The 22136-nt window shown below is 39.4% G+C and overlaps 1 long non-coding RNA gene across 3 annotated transcripts; it reads left to right on the plus strand.

Moving 5' to 3' along the window:
- The first annotated feature begins 12161 nt into the window (after window positions 1-12161).
- Window positions 12162-21760, plus strand: LOC136015113 (uncharacterized). Of its 3 annotated transcripts, XR_010613081.1 has the most exons (4): window positions 12162-12249; window positions 12738-12903; window positions 15660-15962; window positions 21179-21760. It is a non-coding gene; the product is annotated as an uncharacterized LOC136015113 (long non-coding RNA). The 3 variants fall into 3 exon arrangements; XR_010613079.1 differs by lacking the exon at window positions 15660-15962; XR_010613080.1 differs by lacking the exons at window positions 12162-12249; window positions 15660-15962 and adding an exon at window positions 12408-12456.
- The last annotated feature ends 376 nt before the right edge of the window (window positions 21761-22136 follow it).

The raw sequence follows: 22136 nt of genomic DNA on the forward strand, positions 1-22136 counted from the left end.
GGCTTGGTTGTAGCAGCACAAAGAAGATTTCTTTTTAAATTATTTTTTTTCATACATTTGGCATCAGTAGAATTGGTCACACTTACCAGACTGTCTCATCCCAGCCTGTCACAGCTCCCAGCAGTTACGGCTTCCTGGAATGATGGACCTGTTGGTGGAAACCAATGGTTAAAACTGAAGTGAACAGGCAAGGAAGGAGATGCCTCAGGAATATTTTCTGTCTGTAGGCCTTTAGAAAAGCTTAATTTATAGGAAACAACACATTGGCAATTAAGCTGTCTAGACATGGGTGCCTACTTTGAATTATATTTTGATGGGAATTAAACCCTGGGGTGCTTTCCAAGTGCCCAAATACCATAAAAAAGGCTATGACTGATTATCTTTCAGGGGCTGTTAATATAAATAGCCTGTTCAGATACTGTGTTGACAAAGATGATATTAAAAAAAAAAAATAGACAGATTTGCTAAAGTCGTGTACAGTCAGTGTAGTTGTATACATCAGAAGATTCAGTTCTAGAGAAGTATGGTTTCGGTCATGAGCATGGTGGAAGTGGAAATGTCTGTGAGAACATAACATTAAAGAATCAGCAAAAGGTTGGGCTATGGCCATGGTTGTTGTCACTTGAAGCACATCTAAGTTATACACCTGGAAGCCACTCAGAATGCTTAACTTGGATAAGGGTGCTGGGAAACACTACTTGCAGATATGTTGGGCAGCTGTTTGCAGACTCTAAAGAAGAAGCAGGGAAGGCAAAAAAGGAAAAGCCTAGATGCAACGTGTGTTTTGGACTGACAATTATGTCCTCTTCTGCTTCTGAAACATTGCAAGGTTAAGGAGACTTCAAATAGCTAAAAAGCTGTAATTAAAGCCTTCTTCTGAAACGTGCATTTGCTTCCCTGACACTGTGCAGGAGAGTTCCTGTTTTCCTGTTGTTTCCTGTGGCATAAACATTTATTTTAAATTTCTTTTGTCATCTGGATAGATGCTGTCTGGAGGAGACGTGCTTACATGTGACACTCTTCCTTCCCGCTGCTGTTTTTCTGGCCTCAAAGGCTAATGCAGGATATTCCTCTTCCAGTTCCTTCAATGCCTCTCCTTACTCCAGTATCTCTGATTGATCTATCTGCAGTGATGTCAGTATTTCCAAAGAACTGATTGATGTAGTTACCTGAAAGAAATGTAGAATAGACTGGTCCTGAATTTCCTAGGAAGGGCTGAAGCATTCTTCAAGCTTGTATAGATTACAGAGGATTTGGACAATTAAGTAAGCATTGTCAGCACTGTAGCGTAAGTACTATTCAGAAGACAGCAAAATGAGATGAGGTTGAATGTCAGCTTGACATATCTAGATCCTCTGGGGTCAAGAACAAGCTTGGCAAAACCCTCAGAAGGGTTTTTATCAATTGGGACAGTCTAAATAGAATTGATCCTTCCTCTGTGCAGGAACCTGATCTGTACAATCTCTCAAAGTCCTTTCCTCACTGTGCTTCTGTGATACTAAACTGAATGGCTCTCTACTGGCTTAGCAGGCGATATCCTGTCTCACTGCTTAAAATGGGAAAGATGAGAGAAATTCAACTAGCTTCTGGTGTGCACTGATAATCATATTTCAGATCCTAGCCTGCCTTCAGTACATCATTTCTTTACAGCTACCCAGCACTGATCCGTACTGAGCAATCCAGCAGGTAAGCTGTGCTAACAAAGCATTAGTGGGAGATGTCTCATAGGTTCATGGACTGGGAACTACATAGACTCCATTTTAAAATTAGCACACAGGTATATTCCTGCAAGAAGTGCTTGGTCTGATTTACCACGACCTAATGACTCATGACCACGTGGTTAAACACTGCTGGATCATCTACCTTAACTTTTTAATAGTTGTGGTAAATCATTTAAGTAAACCTTCAAAAAGATAACTTCAAAGAAAGAGCTGCTTGGTGGAGGTTATTAGAACCTCAAAAAACATACAAGACTGACATAAGGAACCCTTTCTCTTGGGTTGACTGGTGAAGTCCACTTTATTTACAATTAGCAAGAAAAGTGCTTTCTGAGGGTTGTTACTGATGAAAGCACTGAGTTTTCTGCTCATCAGGACAGAAATAGAAGTAGGGTATGTGCCTTACTCTGAAGAAATGGGCTGGAATCAAAGATCATATGGGTTTATTTCCTACCACGAGTTTCACGGCATTAGGTGACCTTCATTCAGTAATGCTCTTTCTTCTGTAATGTTGTAGATGACTCTAAAATTGGTTTGCTTCAACATCCTGTGAAGAAGAGTAGGTAGTGGCAGAAGAAGAAAGTGAATGGTCAGGCAAGTGTAGTGAACGGAAAATAAGCAGCACAGGTTTTAGCTAGATGCACCAATGATAAATTGAAAGGCATATAACAGGAGGGCTAGTGATCCAGCGATTTGTTATAAACCAATTAAACCCTGTGGGCAATTAACTTCTTCGTGCAAAGACCTATATTTCAGTAGAAAGGGGTGCAATCTGCAAAATGGATAGTGAATTTTGTTTACCATGCAGTTATCTTGCAACTGTTTACTCCACTATTGCATGAAGATTGATAGAAGGAAACGTTTTAGCCGGTCTCAATCAAGGTTTCAATGGATAGTCCCAAACTGTCATTTCCATAGCCTTGGTTGCTGGTGAACCAGCCTGTGTGATACCTGATAATTTTTTATTTATTTTAGGAAACCTGGCTTACCCTCTTCTTAAGCAAACTCCACCATATTCCCTTTCTTCTTCTGACCAGAATACTATCACCGTGTTAGCCTGCCTTTCTAATTGTGAATGCAGATTTTCTTTGCATCTGTCCCCATGTACCAGATTTTCTATCCCATTCAAGGGACTGACATATCACTGAAAGAGTTATGTTGGTGGAAGTTACAAGTATAATGAGCTTCACTGCCATTTCTGTCACTTTATAATAGAATAGACCACACTAGTATGGGTGATACCCCGTACTACCGTCTCTGTGCCAGCACTTTCTTTTCACCAGGAGCAGACTGTAGTAGCTGATGTGGTGGCAAACCAACCATTAATGTTAAAACCTTAGCCTCTGTAATTCCCACAGAGTTTATAGCAACAGGCAGGAAGTTCTGGTCCTTTAGTAGGATCTGCTTTGGGATGCAAGTGAATACCACGCTCTGGCAGAGGAGGGCAGGGATTTGGGAGGTGTGAGCATTTGGGAGGAAGGCACTGCCTGCCAGTCTGGACGTTGGTTCCACATCTTAGGGGAGAAGAAGCAGCAGAGGCAGAAATGGTTTTGGTGGTTGGGATGTCAGTGGGCTCTTTGACCAGACAGCATCTCCAAGCAAGGTCCCTTCAGCTGGAAAAGATCAGAGTGTTGATGGGTAAAGTAAGATCTGAATTTACTGTGTGGGTGTCAGCTGCTCCTTAGTACCTGCCTGGGTACATATTCTTACTACATGATAAATTTTATCTCTGTTTCAGTGATGATTCACTCTCCCTGAAGGATAATGTACCTTGTTTTCACCACAGAGAAGAGGCATTTAAATAAGCAGTTAATGCAAAGTTTCTGGCACTAACACACTACTACTTATAACCTGAGAAATTTGACTTCTTCTGGTGAAAGAATTAACAGCGTGTTTTTCAGTGCTATATTGATAGAAAGCTGCTTCTTCCCTTCCTCATGCAACTTCTTTACCAGAAGCAGTAGGGTATGATTTTGCAGTGTGGAAGAAGATGAACGATGAAGGCTATAATCAATGTCAATCGAATTCAGAGTAGGAAAGAAAATGTCAAGATGAAAGAGTTTTTCTCTGTGGCTTCCATTACCGCAGATAAATGTGCCATGAAGCCATCAAGTGGCAGGTTCAAAACAAACAGGAGATAATGTCTTCACAGGCTGTTGCATGTTTAAGCAATGCTATCCTTAGCCACAGCATGTTGTGGGATCCAGAAGTTCTCACAGCTCCAGACATGGGCTGTGAAGGTTCATGAATGCAAAATGTCTTGAGAGTTAACAGGTATAAAGATACCAGCTGCAGTTCAAGGTGTCTGTCATACGCAAATCCCTGGAAACTGGGTATGAAATCTTGCAGAATGTCAGTCTGAACTTTCTACGCTCTTTTACTCCTCCCTGGTATCCATTGCTGGTCACTGTCAAGTGCAAAACATTGTGTTAATTGTAATTTTTGATCCACTGTGGCTATTTTCATCATGCTGTAATCATGCTGTTAAATGGCACATTTGTACCAGTACTACTGCATCTATGCATGGAGAAGATGGAGATATCTTGTATTGTTTTAACTGTTCTTAAGAGGATCTACTTTTTCTTTGTGGATGAGGCTGAAAGAGGCATTTCAGTACCAGCACATGGGGTGGGAATAGAGCAACGGGCTGAAACAACAGTCCCTCCTACACTCTAAAAGCAGAAATATAGTAAGAAATATTTTTAAGTACAATCTTTAATAGCAAAATAAAACTCTTATGTTTAAAGTCCATATGACAAAGAATACCTCTTAGGCAGAATTGCCACTTTGAGCATTCAGTGACTTGTTCTAAGTAAAGAAAAACTTTGCTTGCATTTTGAATACGTGGGGAAAACTGGAGACATTCACATTTGTTATAAGGGAATTTTTATTAGTCTGTAGATACCAGCTAAGTTAATTTAACTGGGGCTTCATTTCCTGTTGTCACAGTTGTGTGAATAGGAAAATGATTCTGATGTTTCTGAAGACTGACTGGAAATGTTATCATTTTGGCAGGAGGTCCTAATGGTTTGCACACTGCAGGCGTCAGGATGGAAGAAACTTGAAGCTGCTCACAGACAGAGAAGAGGAGTCATTTTAATCAGAGTATAACTAGGATGAAGTAAGATATTATCCTTTCTCTGATAGTTAATGGGCTACAGGTCATTTGTTGAGCACAAGTAGAGGGTGAAGAGGACAGCTGCTCAGACTAACCTTCTTGGACCAGCTGCTGTGATGCAAACCATAGAAGTGGCAGATAAGGCCTTACCCATGTGGTTGTTGTCAGGGTGAGTCTGCCTCCAGGCTGGTCAGCAGGACAAGGGCAAACTGCAGATAGCAAGTTTCTAAGACAGGTTATTAAATATCTATGTCCATGCTATGAATCAGCTAGGGAAAAAGAAGCCAGGGAGGTTTTCCAGAGGTGCTAGAGCTCTCTATGCCTCTTGCAGGAGGCCTGCATAAACACCTTGCTGCTCTCTTCCCCTTGTTCCAAATGCTCTGTGTACAAGTATAAGAAGCAGGAGAACAGCAGACAGGACTGGGTTGAGGGCTGACAGTTTAGGAAACTGGGAGGAAAGAGAAGGAGGAGAGGCTAGGGTGACATGTTCTCAGCTTCCCTAAATGCAAGGTTTCTAACACAGCCCTGGTGCTAATACAGTGATGAGGCTCTCAAACCTTAATATTTTTTTGTCTCTCTCTGATTTAGTGCATGAGTAGGTTCAGAGCACACGTATCTGCATTTACCTTGGGACCATACACTTAGAGATGTAGAGTGAATTGATGGTGAAGGAAGGTGAAAGAAAACAGCAATTTCTGGGCAGGAGACAACCCGTGATTAGGAAGGCACTTGTGTACTGTTCATTATCATGGTTCAAAGGAACTGTGATGGGAAATGTGCAGGTTTGGTAAACAAGCCAATTGCGCTAAGAAAATAGCTGACTACATGTCACCGATTTTGATTCCCAGGGGAAACGGACTTCCAAAACATTGTCAATCAGCACAACTCTGAGACGCTGTGCTAGTTTTGCTTGGTAAACATTCCCTTACTTAACAAAAGCTATTACCAGTGAGGAAAGAAAAGACCAGGTATACTTCTGCTGTGAAGTGAAAGCCTGCAGGCAGAATAGCTGATGTTCACTTAAAACCCTATAATTCTGCTAGTGAAGAAAAGAAAATGCACTGAACTGGCAGATGAAATGTACTGTTTTCTTTGTCTTCATGTAAAAGGTCAAGCAGAAAAAAAATTGTGAGGTCAGAAATAAATCAGGAACAACAAAAATAGTCCTTAAAACACTTGGTGTTAACATAGTGCTTTTCTTCCTGTAGCCTGATCTCAGTGCAGAGCCAGGGATAAAAACCCCTGAGAACATGACAAAGCATTACAAGTAATACAATTGCATTTTGAAGGGCAAGGAAGGAGACTTTGTGGGTAAAAGGCTGTGTCTTTCACCTTTCATCTCTCTGGTGGTCACCCAAGGATCTCTTCTGAGATTATAAAGGGTGTTGTTTTGAGACCTTTTATGTTGCTTGGGAGAGTTATTTGAACAGTATTTGTGCACTGCTGAAGTAACTTTAATTGGGTTGCTGTTTAAGTGTTGCAATTAAACTATTGGCCGTCTGATAGCAAACTATCCAAATGAAATCGTCTTGTTTGGGTAAGAGCTGTTAAAATGTAAAGTGGCTTATTGACGTGCTTCAGGTTTATTGACCTAACCTTCTGGAGTTACCTGCTGTAATGCAGAAAAGCCCTGTGTGCCTTGCGCTTATTTAATAGACGTTTTTCCCTGGTTTGTCAAGGGAGAGATCTCAGAGTATCCTTTGCTCCCTATTTAGTATGTAGGCGCCCTCCTGGAACTGTGCATCTCCAAAGAGATTCAGTTCTTCATCTGAATGGAACTTTTAGCTTGCAGAGCAAGCTTTCAGCATCCCTTCTAGGAGGAAGCCCAGGTCAGACACATGGCATTTGACTCTCAGTTTTACATAAAGAGTTAACAACAGCAGTGTTTTTTCCACATATTAGACACGCATATTTAGAATAGCTTTTCATGCCATCTTGCTAATTTATTAACACAGGAGTATTTGTGCATTTATGTCAGATGATGTAAGCATAGATTATTTTGTAATGGTTTTCTGTTTGGAGCTAATCTTCAGGAAGGAGGAATAGAAAGCTGAGACCTGGAACTTGACATCAGTGTGGAAAGTGTCTGTCTCTTCGTAACTGTGACTGGCAAAGATTAAGACAACCTAAATGAATTGACCTTTTCCTCCCTGACATCCACAGGCTACTTTCCATACCTTAATTTTTACCAGTTTTTTTTTTTTCCATGACCACCCTGCAGATGATGTCTGTGTGTCTGAAGCACACTACACAACCTAGTCTGCTTTTGACATCTGTCTGCCTGCACTCTGATGAAGAGACTTGTCTTTGAGACCTCCTCCCTGCTAAAGGGGATTACCCTGTGTGATTTAACCCTTTTCCTTTCTCAAATCCTTGACTTTTATTTTTTGTATTTATTTATTTGTTATTTTTATTTTTTAATTTTTCTGGTGAAAGCAGTGGTTTTCCATCCTCCAGATGCTGGGCATTTCTGTCAGCTTGGCCAAGCAGTTTGTTTCTTCCCGTCCTCCATGCCCCACCCCAAAACAAGTTTTCTTTAGTTCAGGATGCTTTCTGACTTCCTGAACATTCCTATTCCTTTCCCTGTGGGGCAATGAAAACTTGTCCGACCCAGCCACTGTGAGTAGGCAGGACATAGTTTCAAGTCCTACTTTCCTAGAGGAGCTGATTTTTTTTCTCTCCTCCACACCCAAGCTTTAGCTCAAGCCAGAAGGGAAATGAATCTGATGGCTCTTAAAAAACAAAAGAAGAAAAAAGCAAAGTAACATTTTTATCGTATTCTCACCGCAGCAGAGTTTCAAATCCTGTTTTTATCAAACACGTGGAAATTTTCCAGTAGATCCAGGTCTGAGGCGAGTGTTTGTTAAAGGCAGACATGTGGTGTGAGCTAGAAACAGACATTGTCTTAACTGTTTTCTTCCCAGTTTCCTCTCAGACAGTAAGTTCTCTTGTCGCACATGTGAAACTTCTTGTATGGCTGTTTTCCTGGAAGAAGTCTGGATGGACAGTAGCTTAGCACATACTCTGCCCTTTAAATTTGCATTTTATCAAATAATTATCTGTGAATAAGGTGAAGAAAGTGTGCTTTTACAACTCTAGTTTCCTGACAAACCACCTGGGCATGAGGCACACCTTCACATGTTCAGAGGCCCAAAGAAGTCCCCATGCTAGAAGACTGAATTGGAAGACTATGGACTGTTAGATTAGAAAGATTTTTGGCTTAGAAATATGCCTAATTTTCTCTACAAAGCTAAACTATGGGGTGGCACCAGGCTTGTTAAGATTATTCAGCTCTTACGTGGTCATCTTTTTGCCTAACCTATGAAAGCATGTAAATTATACAACATGGTATTAGGCCTCTAGGGAAAGGTACTCTTCTTCAAAGAAGAAAGGCAAAGTGGGATATTTTACCAATATCAGGCGAGGAAAACCAGGATATATGTTGGTAGAATTGCCACAGAAGTTTTATTTTGCAATAATTGGTAGCATTAGCTTGTGGCCTATTTTTTCTGTATTTTTTCATTTACATGCTGATTCTCCTTGCCTTTCATATATTTATAGTTGTCTCCCCTGTGGGGAGAAAGGAGGCACAGGCTGAGAAACATAGTTCTGAATACCTTTCGCACTCCCTTTGTTACAAGCCCAATCAGCACTGCCCGTCTGCTTCAGGGTCACAGCTGCCAGCAGTGGGAGCAACAGAAGGGCAGTGTAGGAGCAGCCCCTCAGAAAGGACAGAAATAATTTCCTTATAACATTTAATTCAAGACTTTGAGTGCCAAAATGGGATTAATCTATTTTCAACAGCCTAGATGAATTACCTGTGCCTGGGGCCTGACCAGTTTAACCACAGAAACTCGGTGGTGCAGAGGGAAGGGCAGAGCTGTAACGTGCAGACTCAAACAGGCAGCTCTGGTTGCTTGCAAGTGATGCCATTCCAGGTGCTCAGGCTGCCCAAAGGCAGGTGTAAGGAACATACTCTCAGGATAATGCTGGACCCTGGCAGCATTCCCTGGCAAAGTGCGCCCTGAGAAGGGCTTGCCATTGATAGTGCAGTTGGAGAAGGGTCTTCCCTGCCCCAACAGACAGCCCAAGGATTGGGCTCTGTGCCACTGGCCCGCAGACGCATAGGAGAGCCCCAGGCTGTGGGCTTTACGCGACCCTGCTGGCTCCCCTCCCAGAGCAGGGGCTTGTGGTATGCACTTCAGGAGTCTGCAGGCTGTTTGGCACTGGAAGCAAGCTAATGCAAAACACAGTCAAACCCTTTCATGTGAGCTCCTGAGGAGAGGCTGCAGCAGCTGTAAAGAATACGCACAGCCTTGGGTTTGTTTACGAGGAGAGGGAAAGGGCTGCTGTGGGAAATGTCCACATCACTGTTCCTGTGGTGTTCTGTACCTTGTTTATAAGATACTGCCAAGTAGCAAGCACAAACACACTTGTAATGGCGCATCTCGGGAACTACAGAGCCTCCTTTTGATCTTGTGCAAAACCTAAAAGGGAGAGAGTTGTTTACATTTGTACTACTGTCACTGCTATTCAGCTGTTTGAACCTTTTCTCCCACCCCTTTTATATTTATTTCTCCCAGCACCGGTGAGTTTCTAGAGCACATTAGAAACATCATAGTCATTTTCAATGTTTGAAATCCATGCTTGTATCTTTGGGTGGACATTTTACCACAAAAGCTCTGGGTAGTGTGATCATAGGTGTATTTGTAGAAACCCGTGTTGTCTGTGATTTTCCCTCTTTTAATGGCGTGTTTATAAGTACTATTCCAGATTCAAATACAAAGTATTTCTCTTCAAGTTTTATAAAAGCTTAGTACATTGTGTGAGCCCAGGAGTGTAAGAACTGCTGGCTTCTCTATCCATACTTTGTGGAATTAATTTACTTTTTCAGATTAGTTTTTTTCCCTGTAGGTATGTCCTGGACTCCTCTGTAGTAATTATTTTTGATGACTCCACTAACGCCTACTGCTGAAGGCAGAGATGATCTATTTCAGACTCCTTCGCTGAATGAGTTTAGCCAACAATCCACTCATGACTCTGACAGATGTTTTTGCTTTCTTTCTTTCCTTCAGGCCAGTAAAAACTTTATAAATCTTCCTCCTACCATTCCAGAAATGTGAGAACTTTCCCCCTTGACACCTAAGACATCTCACTGACCTTGTTTGCATAAGGCAGAACACATGTTTGCAGATACTGCAGACACTTGAATTCAAATGAAGAACCCCCCAACATTTACTCTTGTAAAAGGCTGATTCAGATTAAACTAGGCTCCACAATCTGGGTTTTTCTTAAGAATACTTACTCCTGATGCTCATATACCCACAATTCAAAAGCTGTCAACTTGATTACAAGTCCAAAAGCTTATGTTGATTGCCCCTCTTTACATATTAACATGGTGCCTCCTGCCCTTAGTATACACATTAGTAGCCATGAAGTCAATGGACTATTTCACATAGTCTCAGGAAATGTTAGCCAAAGATCTATGGAAAAAATGCATGAGATTCTGCTCCAAAGTAAGTCTGTGGCATGTTCATTACAATCTTTCCTTTGTCTCCATTTCAAGATGCTCATTCCTCGGTCTGCTCTCCCATTGAAGAAGACCAGAATGTTCGAAGAATCTACTTCAGACTTCCTTTTCAAATGTTATTTAAGGCTTTAGTGTTTGTTTGAAACTGGACAGCTTTGAGATATGTTGATTATTTCCATGGAAAGAGTAAAGTGAACTGATTATTGGAGTCCAGGTCCCTCTAAACTACTGGATGCATTATATTTTGGAACTAAGCTTTGCTAAGAAGCCAAAGATTAATTGGCTATGGAGACAAAACTATCCTTTCACTTTGTAATTCATTGGAAAACATCATGGTGTTGTAACTAGAGGCTGTTAGGAGCTTTCATGAAGATGAGTAATTATGACATGATGAGACATGGCTGAGAAGGATTTTTTGAAACTACTCTAATGCGAATAAATAAAATAGAGATTAGTATTCTAGGAAAAATACATAAGCTCACAAAACTGCAAATGAAGATTGGCATAAGCTTTTGTATTTTATTTTTTTTTGGTTGTTCTGAAGTTGTTGGAGTTTTTCCAAAGTAGTAGCATAAAGGTTTGGTTCTTTCATATCACGGTAGCTCTCTGCCAATTGTAGCTTTTTGACAGCCACTAGAAAAGAAAATTCTTGTCAAGGCAATCCTCTCTTTCTGTTGTCTCAGTAGCATTCTTTTTCTTCTGTTCCTCAATGAGTCTACAAGGTTTCTATATAGAATTCATAATATATGACTATAAGGATTTTTGTTGTACTTCTTGGATGTCTTAGCTTCTCACACTTAGCTGGGTATTTTATGCTTTATGTGCATGCTGCTGCATGCTCTGCAACTGTAAATCCCAAAAGCCTGCAACAGTCAAAGGTTAGTATTAGTGGATCTATGGGGTGGATTCACTCAGGTTCTGTCCTTTGCTAACTGAGGAACAGCCACTAGTGTAAAGCTTATAGAAATGAGAAAAATGATGAACAATTAGTCCAAAAAGAATAATACCTCACAAAAAAATTAAGAGCAACTTGGTTAGGACAACTGTAAAGTCTGGTCTTTCCTGCAGCCGTAAGGGTAAAACAAAATAAAAATGAAAAAATATTGACCCTTTTCCCCTTTTACTGCCTTAGAAAGAAAAGGTTTATGCTTGTGGCTTTGCTACAGGATTTACTGACAATTCACATACACCAAAGTAATCTCTAGCTGGAGATGTCTGGGATGGATTGAGTACTGGACCTCAAGTTCTAATTTGCAACAATTATGGGAAATACCTGCTCCTTCACAGGAGGCAGTCTAAGTCAGGAGATGCTTTGGAAACTAGCATCCTTGTCTTAGTAATGATGGAAGTAGTAGTAATTCAGGAGACAGCTGGAATGAGAGTGCCATTTGCTTATAAAATGCTGAGAGATGATAATCATTACTAATATGCAAAGAGGACTGCAATGGGATGAGATAGCTGTGTGTGTTTATTACCATTTAAGCACCTAGTTTATTAATCAAATTGCCATGAGCATTACATTTAAACTATCATCCCTCTATTAAGGTTAAAAGAAGACAGAAAAGTTGGTTTCTCATGTCATACTGCAGGACAGTATGGATACTGGGGGACAACTGGGCAGCCAGTTAACTTCCAAAACATCTACAAGTCATGATTGCCTTATCTCCTCAGGCTGATCACTTCCACCTGTAGTAGATCACTCCTAAGTGATATGAATTTGAGCAGTTTTATCCCACTTTGGATTAATTGGAGTTTGGCACCTGTGAGACAGAATTGAGGTTTTGATGATGCATGATGAACAGCAACCTAGCTGTATTCACTGTCTTCGGGGTTTTGAAGCAATTACCGACAGAAAGCATGAGTACTCTGAATGCAGAAAGCAGGTGTGTAACATAAAACGATTCTGTTTCTTTGCATTTATTTTGCTGAGAAGAACATCCTTCTAATGATTTAATAATTAGAAACAATGTGTTTACTAACAGAAGTAATAAGCCCAAAGCTTAAATAGCTGCTTAGGTTTTAGGAGATTCATAAACGCTAGGCCTAAGCTTCTACAAGTGTTTTTTGTGTGTGTCTGGCAGAAGAACCTAGTAATATTCTAACATTAATATTTTTACTGTAATCCTGTATTATTTGTCCATGTTTTACACAGCGCTGTTCTCCCTAAGGTTTAGACTTTGGCTAGTGTTGCATTCTCATCAGTAAGGAGTGGCTTGTGCATCTGGGTTTTACATTGGGAACACAAGCTCTTGTTCATGTGAAACTCATTCAGAAAATTGACCAAACTGTTTTTCAAAAGTGGGACAGTATATTTTTATACCAGTGGAGTGCCAAAGGATTTGAGTTTATACGTCCTTGTTTCTGGTTGCAGGAAAAGACATCAATGCAGAGCACATGTGGAGTTCTATCTGTGCAATGAAGAAAATACTTTGACTACACTGGTTTTTGGTGTAAACTACTGAACTTGCAAACACCAAGTTGCACGGGAGACAAGCCAAGGTGGTGAAGTCCAAGCAAGATGAGGAAGCACAGATATGGTAAATGCATTATGTTCTTTTAAAGGAAACATGTGGTGTAAAGATATAGGGTCTTGTCTTTTATTTTGGTAAGAATAAGCATATTTTTTTCTGAGCAGGTGTCAAATTCACCAGGGAAAACATCCGTAACAGAGCAGAGGTAGGCCAGAGCATTTAACAAAAGCCTGGTTATCTGGTGTTCTGTATGGCAGAAGCCTAAACACTGGTTCTCTTGAAGTCAGCGTCAAAACTAGTTTTTTCCATGGCCCAGGAGTTTATCCCAGGTGTTTTGCTACCATAGTGACAGCCTTATTCACATGTGTAGAGAGCAGTTTAGTTTAAATTAAGAACTGCTGTTATCAAGCTGTAGTTTTGGAACCAAATGACAGTTATATGAATTAGATGTAACTATGAAAAAATATTTCTCAGTGCACTTTCTAGATGCAGACTAACACTCGACAGGATACTGCAGGCATTGTTGCAATACTAAAGATCACAGTTAATACAGCAGAGTAAGCATAAAAATAAGTTTCACCTTCAGAAAATTATGTTGTCTAAGCATATAGAGTTGAATGAGCAAACCAGTAGAAACCAAAATAAAAGTGCAAATTCACATACATATACCAACTTGGAGTAGGGCAGGTGCTGAATAACCACACTGTTAGAACAGTCTGTTTGTAACAAAACTATGCCAGGTATCAACCATGCTAGATTTTCCTGTAGTTTCCTTCACAGAAAGATTGACTTTAAAAAGAAAGTGTTTATTTCAACTTTGTATTGTGGGAATAGCCTAAGTTCTTATTTCTTTGTGTGTTGATTCAATGAGTACGGGTGATCTGTGTTCATCTTTTTCTTTAATACTATTCAGAACAAGTATGTCCTGAACTGGTGATTCAGAATATTGGTGGCTGGCATTCAGAGTAAATCAAGGAAGCTGGGAAAATTTGGGGTCTACTAGTATCTTTGATATATTTCTAGCAATGTCTTTTAGATCTTTATTAATGTCCTTCTCAAATGATAACTTGCAGATACAAAGTCTTGAGACTATATATAGGCTACATTTAAGTTCATCTTCATGAAAAGCAGTTAGAGAAAATGGGACATGACAAGGTTTTAGTTCCTTCCTGACTCACAACCATGCAGAACACTAGAACTGTTACCCTAAAATGATCAAATCACCTCATGCTTTTGGCATTGCTCTTTTTCTCCAGTTGGTCATAACATCGGTTTCAGCATCAGTTGTAGGCCTGTCCCTGCTGCATTTTATCACAGTACATGGAAAAAAGTCTGGGATAGTTCAGATACGTAAAAAAAATTCAGCTGGGGGCTGGGGGGAAGGAAGAGAGAAAGAAAATAGGTCAGATGATAGAAAATACTTGTGGTTTTGCAGTCAGTTTCAAACCAAAGATTTACTTTCAGTGTAGATCTTATCTTTGTGAATTTGAAAATAGGGATGCTAAACTATTACTAAAGTAAGTGTAGTATTTGAGATAATCAAATTTATATTTGATAATATATTGAGATATTTGATAAGGATATTGAGATCATCAAATAATATATTTGATAAGTATATTGAGATCATAAAATCTAGTTTTGAGATCATAATTCATAGTAATATATTTTAGCACACTGTATTAATTCAAATTTTATTTCCATGTCTAGCTGCCTGTATCCTGCAACATCAGCACCAACTTTTAAAGTCTTTGGGAAGTGGAATTAGCACTGATGTCAGTGGCTGTTGAGTTCAGTGCATGCAAGCTACAGGCAGTTGTTTGCATCTCATTTGTTTTTATAAACTATGAAATTATTTTTTGGAGATGCAGTTTTTGTGAGGCAAATGATCCCTATTGACAGATCTGATTCCATGTGAGTCTGATTCATAGTGACATTGCACATGCCACTTCTGGCTTTCCAGTGAACTTACCAAAATCTGATTTTTAATTCTTAGTTGTGTTTTGACACAAAGATAGTTATATTTGTTTCAGTTTTAAAAGAAACCCAAGGTGTTCATATCTTTGAAAGTGTTTACTGCATTAGCTGTGAAGTCATTTGATAGCAGTAGTGCTAGGGAGCATAGTAAAGTACCCAACAAAAAATAAAAGAGTATTTTGAAAGATCAATAGTTTCTTAAGCTCAAAAGCATCTATTTAATTCAAACCACACAGTGTGTGATTGTGATATCATTAGAATAAATATTCCAAATGAGCCATCCCTCACCCTCCATATCAAAGGGCTGACATAATTTCTGTGTATTGTATTGATAGTTTCTGGTATTCAGTACAGAGGTCAGACAAGTAAGCTGGGAAAGCAAACTGTGTTCCAAAACGCCACACCAAGTCCCAGCGTGAGATTTTTATTTTCTTTGAATATAAGATCATAACAAGTGAACTTTTAATCTCTTCTGTCCACCTGTGTTTACTGTAGCCAGGGGACTTGCTGCTTTCCTACTGCTTTTTCTTTTATTTAAAGACAAAATGAAAGCAGAAGAGAATATGGGAAAATTCCTAATAAGGCAGATTGGGCTATCCCACACTGCGGTAGCTTCCAAGGAGACTGTTGGTCTTTGGCCTGGCTAATTTTATACTGTACTTCCTACTTTAGGGTATGGCTTCTACAGCGTCAGTCTCATACTATAGATGTGGAGAATAGCATTTGCATTGAAGTCAGTGACAATTGAGTGCATGCACTGCAGAAAATAAACACAAGCATTGCTTTCATTGGCTCTTCCTTCCTCTATTATGTATACTAAACTTTTGCTGTTGTTTTTTTCCTCACAGAGATACCATGAATATCACTGGAAATTCTGTCTTCCAGCTCTTTGAAAGGAGGACAGAGAATCAGTTTTTTATTTTTATGGTTTTAATAGTGGAACAATACCAAGTCGCTACTCTGAAACTTATTCCACTGTGAAAATAGCCCTGCTGAGAACATAGCATGGCTTTGTTTTGCCATTCCACAGAAAAATCAAGAAGCTGATGAGCAAATGGAAAAACTTGTTGACAAAAACCTTTTTTGCTTAGAATACCTTGCACATGTTTATGCCTAAAAACATTTGCACGGAATAGATGTTTTTTGTTGAGGTATGTCCAAAACCAACCCATTCACTGAACAATACCTGACAGTTGAGCTAAATGCCATCTGCTTTTTTCTTAGTGGTAGCATAATGCATCTGACAGTGCCTGTGGTGCTGTTTGCAAAGAAATATATGCAAATTTGGGCTCATACTGTTTGCCAGATACAGAATGTTTTCTTTATGGTAAGATAAGCTAGTTTCAATTTTTATGCAATTTTCCAGCTTATTGGCTGTAGAGATCTGTTGTATTTGGAGGCGCTGCAACTTAAGCCCTGGAGAGGCTTTGCATTATTTCTAGAAGTCCTGCTGAGATATGTGGGTGTGTGTAAAGCAGCCAGAGACATAAATTAATGCCATCTCTTTTTGACTTCTCTGTATTTCTTCATTGATTGAAGAAACAATGGGGGAAAAGAGATTTGGGCATCCCTAGTTTTAGTAGTATATTTCTCAGACCACTGTTATTCGTGCAGATTTGTATGTACATGTGTTCATCATTGTGTGTATCAGACACAAAAACTCCAGCTGTCATCTCAAATGCAGACTGTGAGGGAAAGAAGAAAGAGAGTTGCTGTGTTCAATGTAGAATGAGTTCTTCACTGTTGGAATATTTTCTTTTACGAAGTGGTAGAAGAAAGCAGAGAAAAGCAGGGGAGAAATAGAAAGTTGGGCTTTAAGTCTGTCAGAAGGATTGCCTGTTTATCTAAGAGCTCATCTGCTGGAATACTCTCCTGGGATGTGAGTTCATGTTTCTCCTCCTACTGAAGGGATTTGAGTCATACCTCCTCATAGATGCCATCCCCTCCTAATGTTTCAGAGATGAGAGTTCTTCCCAAGCTGTAGCTAACTCCTGGGTCCTGCTTGCTTAAACTGACCTGTTGGTGTGTGAGCAAGAGGTACCTGAGCCTTTGCCCACTCCCTCTGGAAGCAGGACTGGAAAGTTTCAGTTGCACTTCCTACTTTGGATAGATGATAGACCAAAGAATAGTCTAGACTGAAAATTCAGACAACTGTGCCATATACGTCTGTGACCTGCGCATTTCCTTGAAAGTTAGAAATGCATCTCCAAGGTGTCTCAAGCAGAGAAGGCAACTAAGCTGGGGTTTTCAGTATCTAGGAGGAAGGTTTGCATCCTCAGGTCAGTTAATGTGCAGTAGCCTGCTACTGTAATATTCCCTGGCTTATTTGCAGCCAGGTAAGTGTTGAATGGGAGACCTGGAATGTGAATCTAGAACAGTTTATCTCTGCATGCCTTTACCACGTGAAAGCATTTATTTGGTCTTGTATCTCTACACAACCTATAATTTAACAAAGCATGTGGGGTTTATAATTATCTTTGAGACTTTTAGCCTATGTTCATCTTCAAATTAGATGCTTTTATAGACCCAAAAATGTTTGACAATGGGACATATGATTATTTAAGGCTAGCTTTCTGAGAAAACTAAGAAACTTTGCTTCATCCTCTCCTACTTTTGTTGCTATCTTCAACAATATATTCAGTTGGCTCTACTGTCCATAGAATAGAAAAAAAATATTCTTTCTTAATTTTAGATGATTTCTGTAAGTTGCTCGTGTAGAATTTGAACTCTTAAGTAGAATCCCAAGGTGATTATTTCAGTGCAGCAAATGATTCCTTAGCTTTATTTCAATCTTCTTGTTTTAGTGGGTTTCCAACAAATGCATGACACTCAGGTATGTCATTTTTAGATTGAACCTTGTGTGGCAAACTCTCCACCATCCCACAGAAACTGGCCCAGCATGTGTGGGAGAACTTAGTATTAATTTCCTCATTATTTGTTCTGTCTTCTGAATTATTTTCTATATTTCAATGCAATCTATTTTTCATTGGCTCTTCTCTCTTTAGTAAGCATAAAGGATAACATGAAAAGGTCAAACTGAACTTTTGATTTTTTTTTATTTTTTGTGAGGTCAAAATTAGGCAAAGTGAATTTACCCATCCTTAACCAAAAACATCTTTTTAATACCTACATTAATAGCACTGGGTCTGAAAATAGGCTGGAGAGGGTTTTCATCTGTAGAATGCATTATCAAGTGAAAGCAGCACAGTGAAATATGGAAATAAACAGAGAAGCAAGAGGAGTTTCTTGTCATTTTGTTTTTGGTAACTGTAGAATTGGCAGAGCTCGGAAAGGCCATAAAGACTCTGTTGTGTATTTCAATGAAGTTTTAGAGGCAGATAGTTACAAGACAAATTCATTCTCTATATACAGACTGTGGAACAACAAGCATAACATTCAATTAATCAGATATGACTGAAATGTCAAGACCCTCATAAAGAAATCATTCACTCCTCTGGGTTATTGCATCAAGAGATTTATTTTTTTTTTTAGTCCAATAAATATAGGCGCTGGAAAGAATTGACTTATTTATAGTTACCTTCTTATTTCATAGTGATAGTGCTCACCATCACTCCCATACAGCTGCAGAACTCCTTAGCTAGGAAATACATGGAAATTATATAACCTGGGTCATCATAGTTGCTGCTAAAAAGAAGAAACCTGAAAGGGCCGGATCCAAAACAAGATCCAAACCCAGTTCTGCTGCCCTGCACTCTCGTGTAATATGTTACTGTTCTTTCTTTTGAATGTAATGTTGATATCCATTTAAGCACAGATGTTGTCACTGTAAACTCATAAAACCACCAGCTTAACAAGTCCCACACTGCTTGACAATCCCATTAGCCTGTCTTAGACAATGGCCAGTATCAACAGTTTAGGGAAAAAGCTTAAGAAACAGAGTAATGATACTTTGCTCTTTCCTCTCTTCTAGTGATCACTGCTGCAGGCATTTCCTCCACTTGATATTACATTAGGGCCATTGTTTAGTTATCCTTGATAGACCTTTCTGCCACTGACTTGCCTAATCCCGTTTTGAACCTGTTAATACTTTTTGCATCCAAACTTAATTTAGCAGTGAGTCATACAGCTCAATTTCTTGTTGTGTGGAAAACATCCCTTTGTTTTAATCTGTTTTTAAACCTGCCATTGGATAAATTAATTTTCTTATATGGTGAGAAATAATGAACAATTGTTCCTTATTCATCTTCTCTGTCCTAGTTATGATTTTATAAGCCTCCTCTCCCTGCCACACACACAAGCCATCCGGAGCTGAAGAAAGCCAGCCTCTTTAGCCTTTGCATGGGCAGATGCTGAGCCATACTTAGTGTCATCCTTGTCCCCCTTCAGCATACTCCTAGTTCTACTGTATCCTTTTAGAGGAAGAGTAATCAGAATTATACCAGCACACTTGTCAGATGTGAAAAATATGCAAGGACTCAAAGACATAAAATAATAGGTTTTGAGACTTGTCTATAGATTGAATGAGTAACTAATTTAGGAGTTTGGGTAGTTTTTCTGGAGCAGAAATGAGTGGGTTTTTTTCTTCTCTCTTTCTAAATGAGTTCAAGCTGCTTTGCGTTTGGGCTATACAAGCTAGAGCTTGTTCCAGAATAAGAATGTCCACTCTTACAGGCAAGCTGAAGCATCTGTCCATTTAAAATCTTTTCCTTATCCTATTTTCATCCATTGACAAACCCTCAATCTTAAACCTTTCTGCATTCTTTTTTTCACAGGAACACTGTGTGGATAAATTACTGCACATTTTGGGCTGAAATTAGTCAGTGCCAGAATTCAGTTACTCTCAACACAGTTGCTCGTTATCCACACATTGTACATACTATAATTTTTCATTCCTCTGGGATACACTTCTCATATGGGCTGCACGTGTTTCATAAATTAAAATGTGTTGGAGGTTCTCCTTATTCTGGGATATTTGTGTGGTCTGCAAACTACAAACACAAGTAGGAGTTTGAAAGGCTTCAGTAGAACACAGTCTGCTCTAGCAGAGTAGATGCAACTCTACTTAGATGTCAATGGACATCTAAGTAGGGTACCTAAGTTGATAATAACTCTGGGTGTACTATTAGTTAAGAGGTGAATTGCCTTCCAGGGTAGCCTCACTTTGTTGAAGCATGGCTATTCTCCATAGTTTTAACTCAGTAGCAGACAGCCATTGTCCATCCAGTCCTGTACACATCTGTATCAAAGCATAAATAAGCAAAATGGCAAACCCCACAGGTCTTTCTAGCAATTGAAAATTATGGGAAAACACTGCATCACTGGAATCAAAATTGTTATTGAACCAAATCTCTTTGTTAAACCCAATATCTGGTATGCATTTTCAGTTCACTTGAATGGTTTCTTCTGCAGCCTTGATGATTTGACTTTTGACTGGAAAGAGTTACAGATACTAAAATATAAGCTAGCAGAGCTCTTACTAGGTTCAAGTTGTTGCAAAAAATGGAAGAGATAGTAGACAATGAGACAGGAGGGCCTCAAGGAACCTGGATTTGAGTTCTGATATTGCTGTCGACTTGTAGTATAGATGTGGTTATTTTTTACTTCTGATTTTAAGTCGTTTGCTCAGCTGTAATGTACTTACAGAAGAAAGTTTTTGTTGCATATTTGTAGTCTAACATAGTGCAGTCCTCCTTCTCTCCTGCATGTCTGATAGTCAAATTCCCTGCTGCAAACCGAGTAAGCGAGGTATTTCCTAAAGTTGCCTACAGGACGTCTTTACCAACTTTGTAATTTTAATGCAATTAGTAAGATGAAACTGTTAAGTGAAGTCAGTAGCAAGTGTCCTTTTTAGCCGCTGAGGGGAGGTTAACCCACTAGCCCAGCAGGAAATTACACTGCAGAAGAGCTGGTCAGTTTTCTTCTAGGTAGGGACAGTATTCAGAAGAGTCCAGATGTCAAGTGTGTATCAGGGCAGGGAACAAGAGAGGCCAGGGAAGGTGAGACATTCTGTTTGTTGGCTACCATAGGACACCAGTTTTGCTTGGTTGCCCATGGAACCACAGCTGAATAAACTATTAAATCATATCAAATTATGTCTAATAAAATATTAATATTCTATGGTTCTTATTCTGTAAATTAGTATTCTATGATTCTATGTCTCATGGAACTGGAGCCTAGAAGCTTCTAAAACTCTAGGCTGGCTCAGTTTCTGCCTGGATCCTTGCAGTCTGTCCACTTACTGCTTTTACTAGAGGCTTTACGTCACATATTCTGTCCCTGATATATCCCTATTAACAGTGACACAGAGCAGTAAACATATTTCATTAATGGAGTGATGGCTGTCTTCTGTAGGGAGGGAGAAGTGGTTTTTGGTGTTCTAGGATGCTGATCCTCACTTTACCAACAGACTTTGTTTTGCAGGCTCCATTCCATGTGACAAAGTCGAACTAATGGTTGGGTTAAAGTTTACCACTGGAGATGCCAATCTTGAAGCTACAAGAGGAAAGGTCTTCAGATTTCTTCTCATCATGATCTCTGTTGAAAATGTTTGAGCATGCCTACGAATAATTACTGTTCCATAATGCAATGAAATCTTCCAACAAATACAAAAAGCTGTCTGCAGTACTGACACCATACAGATCTGTTTGCTTGTTTGCTTTTTTTGGTAAACCAGGAGTTTTGTTACAAGATGCGTATTTTGGCTTTTGGAATACAGCAAGGAGCACAGGAAGTGATATGTGCTGACAAAAGGATTCTGAAGTTTTGTTAGGAGGAAACAATTTCAGAGTCTCCACTAGGAAAATTCCACTCATCTTGATACATGGTATTTTAACTATTATTTAAAAAGAATTACTTAAATGTTATCAAGACTATGAATGTTTTGTTTTAAAATAACTTTGTAATTCTTATATTCAACCCTTGCTTGTGCACAAAATTACCTGGATTTCACTGAAAATGTTCCTGAAAAATATCTACTATATTTAACATTGCTGTTGAGTTCTGTGTTCTTTCAACAAACAACACTTCTTCCACTGTGTAACAGAAACAATGCTATTAGCTGAAGCTTCAAAGGGATGATAATGATTTCCAAAGCATATGATGAGGATCCCTCCTTTTAGCACCTTCTAATAAGGAGAGGGTCTTTCTCAAACAGGCTTAACATGTGTTTCTTGCTAATCTGTTTTTTCTTGCAGTGATTTAAAGATGAAGGACAAAGCAGTGCCAAACACAGTGGAACAGAAGTTTCACTCTCGTGGGTGAGCGATGGTCAGGAAGGCTGTCTCAGGGCTGGGATTTCCCATCCACGCTGCATACACTTGGCTAGGCCACTGACCATTGTTTCAAGTGGTATGCTGTGCTGGCTC

The sequence above is a fragment of the Lathamus discolor genome, chromosome 5 (genome assembly GCF_037157495.1).
Source record: "Lathamus discolor isolate bLatDis1 chromosome 5, bLatDis1.hap1, whole genome shotgun sequence".
Lineage (NCBI taxonomy): Eukaryota > Metazoa > Chordata > Aves > Psittaciformes > Psittacidae > Lathamus > Lathamus discolor.